Here is a 17,252-nt window from a genome sequence, read left to right on the forward strand (position 1 = left end):
GAACCGTGTTTTAAACCGGTTTTTGGTCGGGATTTTTAATTTTAGCGTTTCGGTAAAAAAAAGAAAAGCACAACATACTTTTTATAAGGGTAGTCAGTCCAGACAATATGAGAATTTAATATATTCATATCATATATGAATGCTATAACATGCACGCCTTTCAGCATCTCAATGAAAATGAATGCTACAGCACTCAAGTCCGAGAACGTGTTAAATATAAATAATTTCTAATTTGAACAATATATGCGCTAACGTTTCTATTAATGATTAGGTTATATTGAATACACAAAAATGTATATTTTGATATACATATTTGTATAATGTTAACTAAATTTTTTTTATGTACAAAAAAATTGCCCCGGGTGAGGATCGAACTCACGACCTTAAGATTATGAGACTTACGCGCTGCCTACTGCGCTACCGAGGCTGCGTTCTTTCCACCTTCTAATAACGATGTACTGATTACGATATAAATGAATATCTTACAATTTACATTTTATCCTTTTTTGTTTCCAAAATTTTTATTTTTTTATATTATTTTCATTAGCATTGAATTATTGCTATTGATGGTTTTTACTCATAATCGGAAAAAAAATTAAAATATTTTTTTATAAATCTTTACGTTTTAGAGGTTTTTGAACATTTTGGTATACATGCCTTATTGCTAAAAAATTGATGTATTCCTGTGTGTATGTACGAATCATGTGTGTGAGAATGTGTGTATGTGCGTGTGTACGGATCAACCGATTTGATTGATTCAAAAAAGCGATGGTCCTACGTTGGATCATTTAATTATAAGAATTCATTCAAGTCTTGTTTGGGATAGCGGGCCGGTTTTAGAACATACAACATTTTTGTGCAGTTGAATATTCATATGCTACTGAGGCGCATTATAATAAAACTAAAAATTTACACATTTTTCTATTTGTATATTGTTTTAGAACTTTTACAGAGCGGAGTTTACTTAATAATTCGACATTCTTACATTTTGTTGTAGTATAACGCACTGTTATTTTCCTTGTAAAGGGTATATGCTCATTGCTATGCAAACACGGCTGCATATTTAGTATTTAGTATTATATTTAAACTTGTGGGGTGCATGGCATCGTGCCTTAAGGCAAATTGCTGGTACTTCCCGTACCTTAATTAAAAACTTGTACAGAGACCAAAAAAAATTTACAAAAATGTGTTCACATTATTAAAATCTCTATAAAATATCTGATAATTTGATGTACATATGACCGTTTTTGGCACTTTTACCCCGTATCTTCGAAACGGCTAGACCTGCCTCCGCCAAAAACTAATCGCCACGTCTCCTTATCAATATGAATTGAATGTTTTTTGAATTATTCAAATCGGTCGATCGGTGTTCCCGAAATCGTCGTCGAAAATTTGTATCCGCACACATACACACATACATCAATTTTTTAAGGTATACCAACATATTCAGAAACCTTTGAAACGTGAAGATATATAAAATTTTTGAATTTCGATTTGTTTGCGATTACTATAACTTACTCTACGGGAAGTTAATAATTTATACGACATTTTGGACAAGGAACCATGGAAAATGGTCTTCTTTTATCAATTTTACTTTTTATCGTAATGGTGAGATATATTGTAAAAATTTTGATTTGGTTTTATTCACATCGGCAGTAATAATATAGTGCTAATTTATATCTTATTTCAAATAATTATTTGAAATATATATTTGACCGCGCGCTTTGTACATAAAACTTGTGTAACATCAATTGAAATATCGCATCGATTAGTTTGTCATGTAATGCGAAATTTTTATTTTATTTTGAAACAAAAGTTTTGAACTTTTGAATATGTTCCATCACAAGAAGTATACAATTTTTTGGGTGGTATGGGAAAAATGTATAGACTTTAGATTGATGTTAATTAAAGTTAGTCCAAAAACTCCTTCTCACAAAACTAAGTCGAAAAATATTTTAACCACTAGCAAATAATTATTCCTAATATAATTCACATCACTATCGATTTTTATTAGGCATCTCTTACAGTTAAGACAGAATGTTAATTTGAAAAAAAGGGCCACTTTCGCTTAATTTCAATACCTGAACAGGTATGAAATTGAAGATTAGTACATCGGATATTTTCAAAAATAAGATGTCGTATGGCAATGCGTTCGTACCCTTTGTATCTCGTTTAATGTAACTCCGAAAATTATACAGTAAAGTAAATAATTAATTTAATTGATTCAATATTTTACATAAAATATAATAAATTTTGGGAAACTAAGAACATAAACACGATTTTACAGATTATTTTTTTAAGCATATCAAATATAAAATGTTTATTAATTTTATTTTAAAGAAATATTTAAATTTTTGATTGTGCTTATGGAATGGAACATATATGTTGACGTTAATTTAGTTACCTTTGTTTGATGTTATTAAAATAGAGTACAATAGCCTTTGAATAGAACAATTCTATTATTGGATTACAACAAAATATTTGCATGTTAGTAACATGATAGATCCATTATACCCATTATCGAATGCATTACGACACAATCGGTATTTTGATTGAATGATAAATAATACATACATGGGTGCATATCATTTAGATTTACCTTATTCTTTGTCCAAACAGTTTATAAATCTGTAGCTAACGTTTAAGCTTGAGGGGCATTATTATTAAAGTTTCATTTGATAATCCATTATACGTTATATATATATATATATGGAGGTGTTGTAGTATATAATACCATATTATAATTGTAGTAATATAAATTCCATAAAATATTATTTATATTTCGTTTATTTTATATTAGTTTATCCACGACACTATGTGTTGTCATACGATCATTAATAAAACGTTATTGGTATTTTCTTATTTATAAAGAAAAGAAATTTCAAGTTATACATTTTAGGCAAATTCGTAGGGAGAAACAAAACCGTGTACGATTGACACTAATTTATTTTGTTTTTTTCTGTGCTGTCATATATGGGCCAATTGTCATAACATGTGATGCGTGTTGACAATAGCGTAATACATATATATATATATATATATATATATATATATTATAATATATATATATTATATTACCACAGTTTGCCGAGCAATTCAATTCTTTGAATTTTATCAAAGAAATATAAGCTTGCAATAACAATTTTGCAATTTATTTTTGTTATTATTATTATTATTACAGCTTATGTAGCCCAAGGTCTACGATATAAGATGTAGAACTATTTGATATTTAAATCTCATAATCAAATAACTAACATTTATCATAAATATCCATACACAAGAGTTAAAATATACAAATATAGAATACTATGTATCATTTGGATCTACCCATTTCAATTCATTAATATTTAGATAATAATTTATCAGACTATTGCAAAATTTGCAGATTAATTTTACACAAACTTTTTCTAGTATTATTAATGAAGTCAAAGAAAAATATGAAAATATATAATATATAAATATTGATTATAAGTTTTATGAAAATACTTGTATATAGTTATATACATATAGTTCAAAAGCTTAGGCCGCAAAGGCCGTCAGTGGTAGGGCTATGCGTATTATTTTTCTATTTTTTTATTGCAACACCAATTTAAAATTTTCAAAATACTTAATGTTTAACGCATTAATTAATTTTGAACGAATATAAAGTATTGTCTATAACTCAACCCAAAGAAATTCGGGTAGTATTGGTTGAAATATGTCGTGGATAGTTTTCGAGTTAAATATAACTATAACTAGTTGGTATTGGTATTTTGTCTTAAGGCAAGTTACATGAACTTCCCGATATGTGTAAATAATCGACTTAATCAATAAAAAATAAATTAAATCATAAGTGGTTAAAAGTATTCGAAGTGGATTTATTAAGACCAGGTGCTCTATCGTTATACCAAGTAAATCATCTAATTTTAATTTTAACAAACATCAAAAAAAATTCTATAAAACCATGATATATATCGCCGAAAAAAAGTTCCATGAAAATCGGATTAAATTTTTTTTCAACCGTTAATTTCAAGAAAACAGCTCGGTAGATTTTCACCTAGTATCATTCCCAACTAATATCTTTTGAACAGTTTTTGATTTTTTTAAATCGATTCGATAGTATGAGCTTAAATGTGAACGAAAAGTTTAACACTTTTTTTTCCAAATTACAATGAAACGGCTTAGCCGATCGCTGCGCGAAACTGAGAGAAAAAGTAATCCACATCAAAATACATCGATGTGTATTGGCTTATAAATTTTTGAAATCGGTTCAGGCTTTTTTGAGTAAACGTCGATGAAAGTTCTAATTTTGACAAACGCCAAAAGAACGATAATTCTAAATTCTAATTTTTGCAATTTTTGACGAATTTTTAAAATTAAACGGCTTGTCGTAGGGCCGGAATATTTTAGTATGATCTATAAGACTATGGTAATTACCATAAAAAAAATCATAAAAATCGTCGGAAAACATTTTTTTAAGACTTCATTACAAGAAAACGGCCAGGCCGATCTTTACCAAAAAATAATCAGCACGATTCCCAACTAATATCTTTCGAACGGTTTTTGAATTTTCAAAATCAATTCAGAATTGGCTAAAACGTGGACAAAAAATTTTTCACTTTTCTGCGATTTACAAACTTACAAAACTGAGTCCTTATCGAGATACATCGAATGGCTTTTAAATTTTTGAAATCAATCCAGCCGTTTTTGAGAAAACGTCGATTTACGACAAAAAATCTTCACATACACAAACATACTTTTCCCAAATTTGGTCTCATTCGATTTAGAACCGCCTGAAACGTCGAGAAAACACAAAATTAGCAAACCGAATTTTTGATGAAAACATAAACTTTTCCTTTGGGAAGTTAAAAATTATACCACGTCTTTTAATAATTTTGATTTAGTGCGCAGATTATAATCTACGTATATTTACTAATTTTTTAAATGCGATAAAACATATTAACTAACAACAATATATTAAAAGTAAACAAAATGCAAATGGTTAGATTAAAGTCAGCCAATTGCACATAATTATATACAGAGTTGGTGAAGCAAATATGAGTGAGTGATACTCACGTCGATATTCAATCGACAGTATAAATTTTCTAAAAAAAATTGATTGAGAAAAGTTACTTTTGTTTTTATTTTGATAAACTATATTGTATTTGAAATATGTCTACGCATAATTTTAAAATATATGAAATAAAAACTGCCATTTACTATGCAAACAAAATGCTCTTTTGCTGAAATGTTTATGAAATAATTAAAAAAAGCATTTGTAAAGCGTAATCCATAGAAAGAAGATATTACACATATAATATAATAGGTTTAATGAATTGTAAAACTACTTTCCAATTTAGACTTTATAATCAAAATCATTATTTATGCAAAATGATATGAAAGATTGATATGAAAAACCATAGAATATTAAAAAAAACTTGTTCGTCTTACTTGGATATTCATCCGGCAGTTCATATAGTATCATGTTTCTATAAATTTTCTGAAAATCTTACAACAATTTCAAGATTGTGCATGTAAAAATTTAACTATAATTGTTCTTTTCATTTTATATATTTCTGATGCTAACCAATTTTCTGAAAATCTTACAACATTTTCAAGATTGTGCATGTAAAAATTTAACTATAATTGTTTCTTTTCATTTTTATATATTTCTGATGCTAACCATGTCGTATTAGAACATCCACCAAATTTAACAAAATAGAGAAGGCTTAAATAGAATAGACAATGAATCTGGAAAATTTATCTTCGAATTAGTTTGAATCAAATTTTCAAATACGAATTATTATATAAAACGAATATAAATAATATTAGTAGTGTAACTCATAAAACCATAAAAAATGTACAACCTAAGAAGGTCAACCTTTGACCTAAGAATATGGCGAAAAATTATATATTATGTATAATAATGCGCGAAATATTACTGTTTGTGACACAATGCAGCTTAGAAAATTAGAAAACTATTTTTGTTCGCATATATTTTAAGTTATCCGAGTTAACATTAATATATGATCCGTTTAGAAATTAATTGTAAACGATCTTTATTTTGCGCGCAATTTTATTAAATTTAATTATGACATGACGCGTAAGAGTTGGTTATTCTTCATGAGATTAAAACATTTCTGCTCAGCTGATATCAGAAGACGCATTTCGTTGTACTTTTGATAATACTTAGTTTAGTTACCATCTCGAACAGTTTGTTACATATATGTATATATATATCGTCTTCTGGCTTCGAAATTTGATTCAGTCAATAATATCTCCTCTTATAGAGTAGTCAGACTAATAGTGGGCCCTACAGTTGAACGCTTTTATTTTCGCGAGCTTTAATCACACCGTTCAGTAATCCGCCCGATATCAGTACAAACTTTTCAATTTTTGTTACGGATTAAGTGATATTGATTTTTCATTAAGTGATTTAAAAGTGGTGTGAAATTTTTAAGATTTGAGTGGTCAAATATAGGCATTGTTAAAGAAAACTGAGTAGTAGTAGAAGTAATTAAAATAATTTACAATTTTTTAAGTTAGTGAGTTTTTCACTGAAAAAATATATACAATGTTAAGAACAAACTTAGGATTAATTTTAATATTTTTATTATTATTTATTAGTAACGTCTATCAATTACGTATTTTTTATTTTAAATTTCAATGATTCTTGTTGGAGAATTGTTCTTGAATTTTGCTGTATAATATATTATTGACAACATTTTTTAAATTTTAATAATAGTTAATAAAATATATTTCACATTAAAGTTAATAATGATATATGATATTATATGAAATATGATCATATATGATACTATTCTTCAGCTTTATTAAGATAAATAGACAAATGATTGTTATCATGAACAATCTTGTGAATTTATATTCACATATAAATCTTGAAAATATTTTTTAACCATTGCTTAAATAAAAGTAAGAAATCATAAAGTGCCTTTTCTAATTTCTTTTTATACAACAGATACACATTGATACTGCTCTGACGGCATGACTATTTCGCGTCGCCAAATTATCAAAATACATTTCAGAAAATTATTTTTTCCCTCAAAGTTTGCCAAGCTGCTGAAATAATTTTTAATAAAAAAACCAAAATATTGCCGTAGTTTCATGATAGTTTTGGCAATTTCTCTAATGCATCATGTTGAACTTAAAATCCTCGTATTATTGTATAGTATTTTGTCATAAAAATATAAGCGATATTATTTTTTTAAAGATATTCATACGGTATGGTATTCAATTGAATTTTTTTATTTCTTGCAACAATTGACTTATTTTAATTACTTCGAAACTTTTGTATATTGATTGAGTATTAACTGCATCTAATTATAATACTTGAATCAATTTAAATGCTACATTATGAATTAAAAGATGAGTGATTTACAAACTGCTTATTATTGGAATACCTAAAACAATTTTTTTAAGTTAATTTTTTATTATACAAAAAAAACACAAAATTAGTACTCCTTTACACTATCCGAAATTAATATGTTGAAATGTTATTCATGTGTAAAATACAAATAATTATTTAAAATCATATATAATTACTTGTTTATGAGCTGAAAATTCACAAAACGAATAATCTAAACTAATTGAAAGTGGCATTTTGCCTTAAGTCTAGTTGAAAGAACTTTCCGATAGATGTAATAATTGACTTAATCAACCAAAAATGAGATTTAGATAATTAGATAAAATTTTCATCTGTTTATTTCGAAAATAAAGGTTTACCTTGCACCTTGCAAATGCATTTAAATTATCTGTAATTGTTTTATTTATAGTGCACAGACAAATGCTTGTATATCATTTATCAAATTCTACTAATTACAAAGAAATGGCTCAGTCGATCGTACCCAAAAACTAACCAGCGCGAGTGCTTATCTTTGGTCTAAATGGATAGTCGATGAATGGAAATATTTAAAATTAATCGGCTGATCGTTGGGCCGTAATATTTTGGTATATTTTATAAGATATTTCATAAAAATATAAGTTTTATAAAAATCCTCAAAAATTTTTTTCAACACTTTATTTCAAGAAAACGGCCCGGCAGATCTTTACCAAAAACTAATCAGTATCTTTCCCAACCAATATCTTTCGAACGCTTTTTGAATTTTTAAAATCGATTCAGGATTGCGGGCTAAAGCGCGGACAATTTTTTTTCACTTTTCTGCTATTTACACAGAAACGGATTGGCAGATCGTCGTGCAAAACTAACAAACGCTAGTCCTTTCCGAGATACATCGAATGGCTTTTAAATTTTTGAAATCAATCCAACTGTTTTTGTGAAAACGTCGTCAAAATGTCAATTGTCGGTTTACATATACACACGCATGCATACTGTTTCTAAATTTTATATTATTTAATTCACGGCGAGAAAACATGAAATAAGAAAATCGGATTTTTTGACGAAGGACAAACTTCTCCTTCGGGCAGTTAATAACATTCTTAATGTGAACGAAATCGAAATCATAATTATTTGCAATACTTCATAAGTTTGATGCCGATTTAAACTTGAAAATATTATAACTGTATATTCTTTTTTAAATATCATCTTAATACTATAGTTATTTGCGTTCCTAATAACGTTAATAAAAATATATCGGAACATACATAATTATATGTTTAGATTTGGGATAGTGAGGTATGTAGTAGATTATTGCAACTTATCATGGTCTACTCATAATCAGTTCATAAAAGGCTATGCCATATTTATCATAAATCAGCAATTAACGCGGAATAATATATATATATATATATATATATATATATACAGAGCCGGATTTAGAAATTTGGCGCCCCGGGGCACTGACAAAAATGCCGCCCCCATCCCTGAAATTTTACGAACTTTCGAACTTTTTTTAAAGCAATCGCGCTGCTTCAGCTGCGCAGGGACAAAATATAGGAGCGCGTAAGCGCCGCGTCGCAGTCTAACGAATAAACAATGTTACATAACCCATATAAATGTAAACAAAATTTATACTTATTATTGAAATATTTTTAAAATATCTGATAATTTGTTGTGCATATGTCTTATGATCACTTTTGTCCACCAAATGTTTCTTTTTCACATTTTTTTATTGGATCATCGAAACCGCTAAACCTGCTTCCCATAAATTTAAGCAGTTATTTATTCTATAAATTTTTTGAATTATATTGGACGTTTCTTTTCTCAACAACTAAATTATCATTTTTGGCATTTTGGCTCGTATCTTCAAAACAATTAGACCTGCCTTGGCCAATAACTAATCAGCACGTCTCCTTAACAATAGGAATTGAATCATTTAAATCGGTTGATCCGTGTTCACTTGCATAATTAAAAAATATTAGATTTGTAATGATGGGGAGACGTGCTGATTCGTTTTTGGCACAAATTACGAAAAATGGTAATTGAGATTTGATATTTCTTCTCTGAAACTGCGCGATTGCTTTGCAAAAAGTTCATAATTTTCAAAAAATTTCAAAATACAAAAAATGTGTTCTAGAAGTCAATTTTTTTCATTCTCAATTTTTTTTAAAGCTCTTTATAAAATGTAATTTCCAGTACGGGATGTTTCAATAATTTGTCTTAAGGCACAATGCCATGCGTCACTAGTAAAAATTTTTTTCAACGCTATTAGCTTGGAAGTGCAGAAATTCGTCATTTTAAGAAGGCTCGAGAACTGAAGAAAATGTTTTTCTTAAACTTTCAGCTTGTTTACGGATCTTTATATTAGCCAAATTGACAAATTTGATAATGACTTATTAACCAATTTGATCATTTACGTTCGGAGAGGGAAGCAAGGCAAAATAATAAATTTTAATAATCGGTTATTTCAACCCAAATTTTGCATTGCAATCGTATTATGTTTTGTTAATTATATTTCTTGAAATGAAAAATGTTGTTAAAAAAAAGTTGATTATATTGTATAGAATTTTTTCTCACTATCCAAATTTTGCCGCCCCCAAAAATTTGCCGCCCTGGGCAGTAGCCCCGATTGCCCCTACTGTAAATCCAGCACTGTATATATATATATTATATATATATATAATATATAATTTTAATATTAATAAGCCAACTAAAAATACTAAAGATTTTAATAACCGTGAGTTTTTAAGTTTATAAAACATGTATTTCATTGAATATGTTGAATTACATTACACGATTAAAATATATGAGTTTGTTACCCAAGGGTATCATACTCTAACAATGTTTATGAATGTTGTAATACATTTTATATTGGTAATCAGTATAAGAAATATATGGGCGAAAAGGGAAAAAATAACCGCGATTAAATTAGAACGTAATACAAGCTAAAAATGCATCAATATCAAGTCGTGCAATTATTATCAAATAATATAAATAAATATATTAAACCATTTAAATTTTTTTTTCTTAAATATGCGTCTGAATAGTAAGGGTAGCCTACTTCATACATATTTCGTTGTTCCAACCGTTGATCTGATCACTTAATGACAGATCAATAATAAGTATTAAAATCGAAAAGCATTATGATTTTATAAATGAGATAAGTTTATTAATTCCAGTGCTACAATTTAAATTAGTTAATAAAATAGGTGTATAAATTGGTTAACGAATAATAAAATAATAATGAACAAGGACTTAAATTAATAAAAACAAATTTAATTTACCATCTACTGAAAGGGTTTTCTTTTGTTACTGTTGGTACACATGGGTACCACCATGATTGAAAATATTTGGACAATTACTTAACAGTTATCGCTCATTTATTTATATTACAAATTATTATACAAACCACTTTTTATACAATTGTTAGAATACCATCGAAAGGGTTAACCTCAATGTCTCGAATTGTAAAATGTAGAATATAAGGTTAAACATATATTTCTAAGTGACAATGTGCATAGTGAATTTTTTTTATGAAACTAGTAATAAAGTTAACATAATATGTTTCATTACAATGGCTAAACGTTCAAATATCGCGCGAGACAATTCTTTGCCATTCAAACTTCATTGCTCTCCCACTTTGATTGTTCGATCACGTGGTGCGGCAAGAGGTTATAAATACGATGCGAGCCCTGAACGAAGGTCTCTTTTCCACAGTTGTGTCAAGGAGTGCTGAGAGGTTTGTGATCAGTGCTCTAAAGTGTTCAGAATGCCACAATCAATGCATGTAAATGGCTATGCCAACGGCCACAGCGGTTCCTTCGATATGGAGGATGGATCTGTTTTCTTGTTTACTTCGGAATCTGTTGGCGAAGGACATCCAGGTTTGTGAAACATAAAATATATTTTATAATTTCACGGCGTCATTACTTGAAAAATGGCCGACCTCGGGACATGCGTGGTCTGTAGCTTGATTTATTACCTGAAATATATATTGTTTGATGTTAAGATTCCATAGATAATGTTGTTACAAATTTAGACCATCGATCCCTTTTTGTTTACGTAGCTATTTGTACATATACAAATAAGTTAAAAAAAACTTAACCTTAAAGTTAGTTACAGTAGTGAACACGTGCTTTTTTTAATATTTCCAATTACAAATTGATACTGTGTTTCTATTATTTCGCTAGTAAAACAAGTTTCTATGTCAGCATTTGTTTTTATAAATGCAATGTTATAGTGATCATGAAACTTCTTCGAAAAGTTTTTCGTATTTAATTTTTATAGTGCTTAGTGTGACTTAATCTTTAACATGACAGTAAACAATATTGTTATTTTTTGTTTTAGATAAAATGTGTGATCAGATCAGTGATGCTGTATTAGATGCTCACTTGAAGCAAGATCCAAATGCTAAAGTTGCTTGTGGTAAGTTCTGTGTTTCTTGTATAATTCAAAAAAAAAAAAACTAAAGCAGGTTGTTTGATGATTTTGAATTTTTCTAACTCAAATTCAACTTCAAGTTTTATATGTGGCATTCATAACCTCAAAAAAAAAACAACACTCTGAATTTCGTTTTAATTCAATTACATTTGCCTATATTCTGTGTTGATCATATAAAGAATGTAAAGCTATATTTGTCATAGCAGCATTATGTTCAATGTCTTGTCAATTTCATATATACATATACATATATACAATTTTCAGTTAAATGTTTCTTTTTTGTTTATAGAAACTGTTACTAAAACTGGAATGGTTCTCCTCTGTGGAGAAATAACTTCCAATGCTGTAGTTGATTATCAAAAAGTGGTTCGTGACACGGTGAAACACATTGGTTATGATGATTCATCTAAAGGTATTATTTATTGAACTTTATTATTGTTTGTCTCAATTTAGACGTTATCCCTTTTTTTCCCAATTTTTTTTTTTCAAGCTTTGCTTTCATGTACTGTGAAGCATGTCAATTGCCCTAATTTTTATTTTCTTTTATCTTGAGCGTGAAGCTTAAAGTATTTACTGCCATATTTTGATTATAACAAGATCTAAATAGTTTATTGGGGTATTAAGAGCGCTGTTATTTGGTAAACTTAGGGTTTGACTGGCGTACCCTTAATCTTCTGGTTGCATTGGAACAGCAGAGTCCAGACATTGCGGGTGGTGTACACATGAATAGGCAAGAACATGACATAGGTGCTGGGGATCAGGTACATCATATTGCCGGTCTACAAAATGCATCCTAAGCTGTGTTACGTTATTTGCTCATTTATACATAATATCCCCACACTTTCATTTTGATTACGAATTAAAAATATATGGCAGTTTTCAACTTTTAGCCATTAGCTTGTTCGATTTTTAATTAAGCATGTTTTCATTGTCGTTGTTTGATAATCATTTATCCACAATATTTAAAGTCCATGGGTCTATTATCGATTGCATGATGGGCATCATTGAAATATGAAATATATACTAGGTTAATTATAAAGTTTAATAGCATTAATGTATGTATACCAGACTTTATTATTAAAATTACAGCAATTAGCTGTTTGAAATTTATGTTCTCGGCTGCATCACACAAATTTTAAATTTAGTTTTTGAATTCTGGTGATCTAGTGATTCAAGTTTAGAGTGAAAATTATTTTGAAATTGAATTTTTTTGTGACCATCAAATTGTTTATACTGTTAATTAATGCTTAATTTCAATTTTTTTTTTTTGATATGCTTTTGCAATATCTATAGCTTACTTACATATTTACATTCAAATTACTTCAATACTTAATTCGTTATCTCATTCGGATGATTTGAGAAAGTTTTCTAGCTAATTTTGCTTATGACGATTAGGTTTCGACTATAGGACCTGCAATGTACTACTTGCATTGGATGCTCAGTCACCTAATATAGCAGCTGGAGTACATGAACATCGAAGGGATGAAGAAATTGGTGCAGGAGACCAGGTGATCTATTGAAAACGTTAATTTGTAGTAGCAGTTCAATCTTTTTTTTTCAGACCAGTATTTTCTATAATTTGCTTTTAAGTTGCGCCTCAAACTGTTTCTAGGATAATTTATGCTGGCGTGATTTGCTGCAAGTGCTAAATTTTAATAATTTGCATAACTAGTGCATGTTTAATTTCACAAACGCATGCATGGTTTTTAATGTTTTGAATGTGGCACTTCAGTACTCATTTGTGAGTTACCCATAATTTTGGGTTTATTCATAATCAAAAATAGTGTCAACTCATTTCATAAATATTCAAGTTCTTATATCAGATCTTTGAGCCATGATATTTCATATAACATCTCTTGAAAGCAGGACAATCAATTCAGTTAATATAAAAACAAATTGTATGGAAATGGTTTCATATTTGAAATAATTCACTTTGCATGTTCTTTGGATTTACTAGTAATTATCACTGTTGCAATCACATATGCGCAGAATCATTTTTTATCCTTCAGGTTTCTTATTTTAGGGTTTAATGTTTGGATATGCAACTGATGAGACGGAAGAATGTATGCCACTAACTGTAGTGCTCTCTCACAAATGAATCAACGTATTGCAGAATTAAGGAGATCTGGAGAATTCTGGTGGGCTAGGCCTGATAGTAAACACAGGTTTGAATATATCCAGATATTACAATTGTATAAAGACGGTTGTTTCAAAAATAATTTTCATTATTTGAAGTTCATGATGACTTGTTATATTTGCTACTTCTGAGTAGTCTTGATTAAACATACTATACTGAGCTGAACGTTTATTTTCTAATTTCACAAATAATTGTGCCCATTACTTACATATATGAATTTCAGGTTACTGCTGAATATTTTTTGATCATGGTGCATGCGTACCAAGACGTGTGCATACAGTTGTAGTATCCTTGCAACATAGTGATAAAATTAGTTTGGATGAATTACGCTCAGAAGTTATGGAAAAAGTGATCAAACAGGTCATTCCAACAAAGTACTTAGATGAAAATACCGTATACCATATAAATCCATGTGGTTTATTCATAATTGGTGGTCCACAGGTAATATTCTTTATGAAGTATAAAACTTCATTATTCACGCATATCTATTTTTATTAAATTTTAAAAAGTAACACTTGTGTCCGAAATTTGGCATAGTTATGCACCACTACTTTGTTACATACAATATTGTTTACATGATGTTTATTAAGTATTTGCTACTCTTGAGTTTGGCATGATGAACTATACATTCCTGACAGTCATTTACTTCTTCCATTACAATTTTTTTTTTTTTTTTTTTTTGCTTCAAAATTGTTTTATTTTTAGAGTGATGCTGGATTAACTGGTCGCAAGATTATTGTTGATACATATGGAGGTTGGGGAGCTCATGGCGGTGGAGCATTTTCTGGTAAAGATTTTACAAAAGTTGATCGTTCTGCTGCTTATGCTGCAAGATGGGTTGCCAAGTCTTTGGTTAAAGCTGGTTTATGTAAAAGATGCTTAGTACAGGTTGCTTATGCCATTGGTCTGGCTGAACCATTATCCATTACTGTTTTCGATTATGGTACTTCTAGCAAATCTCAAAGTGAACTACTTGCAATTGTCAAGAAAATTTTGATTTAAGGCCAGGCAAAATTGTGAAGTAAGTAGAAATTTATTACTTATTATTTTTGTCTGAAATCAAATGCTACTTAGAAGTTTTATGTTAATCAATTAATTTTCCCAAATTAATAAACAATTATCATTTGTCATGTTTGATGTTTCTTCAAACATCATGCAATTAATAATAGGCAAGGTAATAGAGAATTTCTAGCTATAAATTTAGTTTATTCAATAGTTTTTTATTCTAATGGCATTTTTTTTTTTGGATCAGGGAGTTTTCCCAGACATGATGTTAGTTATGTATTTGCTACTCTTGAGTTAGTATGATGATAAAAACAATGCTGAAAGTACATGGATGAACAATTATCCATTACATTAAGAATACTATTTAATTAGTGTTAATGCAAATTTCAGAGACTTAAATTTGAGAAGCCCAATATACCAAAGCACTAGCACATATGGTCACTTTGGTCGTGATGGCTTTGCATGGGAAAATCCGAAACCACTCGTAGAATAAGAAGAGCTCAAATTGATAATATATCTTCAAGACACAAAATCTCTTTAGGTTTTAAGATGTAATTTTAACCATAAGATTTTTATTGTACAAGTAGTTGATAGTAAGTGAAATCAAACAATGGCACATCTGAAGAGTGAGGCATTATTCTGAACCTTTAGGGACTGTTCAGGTCAAAGTTGGTTTATTAAAGCCCCAGAATCAAATGAGCTTTATATTACTAATAAAATTCTTTGTAAAAAGCTTGACTGCCAATTTACTGGATCACAGTTAGCCGTTTTTGGCTTGCTGCAAACCTTGTGTGCAGGGTGAAAGTGGTGATGTACTGCAACCTACATGATTTGGAACATTAACAGATATATTCAATATAATGCAGTATTATCGAAAACTTTTGCTCCACACGCTTTGTGTTGTGTTTACGTAAAGGAATCTAAGTGGGAAAAGAGCCATTCCGAAAACACTCCGATCTATGGATTGTGCAGACAATTTGTAATTTTGAACAACTGCAAAAAAAATTCTGGGTATTGAAGTTTATATGACAACAATCGTGAAGTAATACATATTGTATTAGATACATTGTGTATAAGTATGCTGCCTATTTTTTATTTATATCATAGATTAGTTCTAATTTTTAGATTTGTAAGAGAACAATGTACTAAAGTACACATCCTAGATAGCTTTTGTGTATGCTTTGTTGTTTCTTGTTTATTTGAACTATTAAAATTTGTAAAAAGTATTTTCTCGTTTTTTAATTCTATTATAATTTACTATTGATTAGTTTTATTTTCATTTGCAACATCTCTGTGTAATCAGTAAATTGCATTCAGATATTTTTAGTTTTAAGTAAGTTCATAAAATTACTCCATGCATTACATATACAATATCACAAAATAAATTATACTCACAATTCAAAGAATCATCAATCAAATCAGTAATTTCAGTTTACAATAACTGTTTGCTTCAAACTTCAAAATAACTTCCATTATCTTACACTTGAAAACCAGCCTTCAATAATAATATAATAAAGTGCAATTGCAGGTGGTTAAACAAATCACTGAAACGCAATGTATTCAATATTTTTAATAATCAATTTTTTGAAGACATAACAAGCTGTTTTTAAATTAATTTCATGAATAGTGTTTTTTCTGGATGATTCTAATGATTATAATTGTTTGATGTCAACTTTGAAATAAAATGTATTGTGAACCTTTTGTCAAAGTTTTCTTAAAAACGGCTGTACAAATTTTAACCATCATTGACTAGTTTTGCAAAAATTTTTATCAAAAAATTCAGCCAATTTTGAAAATTTAGAAACCACTAGAAGTTTAGTCTGGCAGCTTCTTTGATGAAACTTTGTATGACAATAGATTTTATGATATAAAATAACATACTAAAATATTATAGGTATAGTAATGATTATAGGCCTTTACAGATTATGGGTTTGTTTGGGTATGGAATATTAATTGAATATCCCATTAATTATTTAAAATAAACCGTTAATTTATTTATCTAAATAGTTAAATCTCAATTTACATGTATCAGACAAATTGCAAAAGTGAAAATACCACTTACAGCTAGTTAAATTTATAATTATTATGTAATTTAAATAGCATTAAAGAAAAAGTTTTGCAAATGGAACAAGATATAAAAATGGAAATCATTATCAGCTTCAAGTTCTAAGAAAAGAAAATAAAGTTTATATTCTCGCATACAATTTTACTGCCACGTTTTCAAGACGTGTCTACCAATTTTCGAATCATTAAAAAATATTGTTTTTTTTAGAGGCAGCTCCAAAAGATTCGGGAATGTAAAAAATAATGGCCATATGATGGTTTTCAAATTAA

General features: G+C 28.8%; 1 non-coding gene and 1 pseudogene across 1 annotated transcript; one reads left to right on the top strand and one right to left on the bottom strand.

The window, feature by feature from the left end:
* Window positions 1-354: 354 nt before the first annotated feature.
* Window positions 355-427, bottom strand: Trnam-cau. The gene has a single exon. It is a non-coding gene; the product is annotated as a tRNA-Met (tRNA).
* Window positions 428-11,033: 10,606 nt separating this feature from the next.
* LOC113378452 lies at window positions 11,034-16,144 on the top strand (annotated as a pseudogene).
* The last annotated feature ends 1,108 nt before the right edge of the window (window positions 16,145-17,252 follow it).

This window comes from Ctenocephalides felis, unplaced genomic scaffold (genome assembly GCF_003426905.1).
Source record: "Ctenocephalides felis isolate EL2017-DRISC unplaced genomic scaffold, ASM342690v1 CF-g0.4_SCAFFOLD_01886, whole genome shotgun sequence".
Taxonomy (NCBI): Eukaryota; Metazoa; Arthropoda; class Insecta; order Siphonaptera; family Pulicidae; genus Ctenocephalides; species Ctenocephalides felis.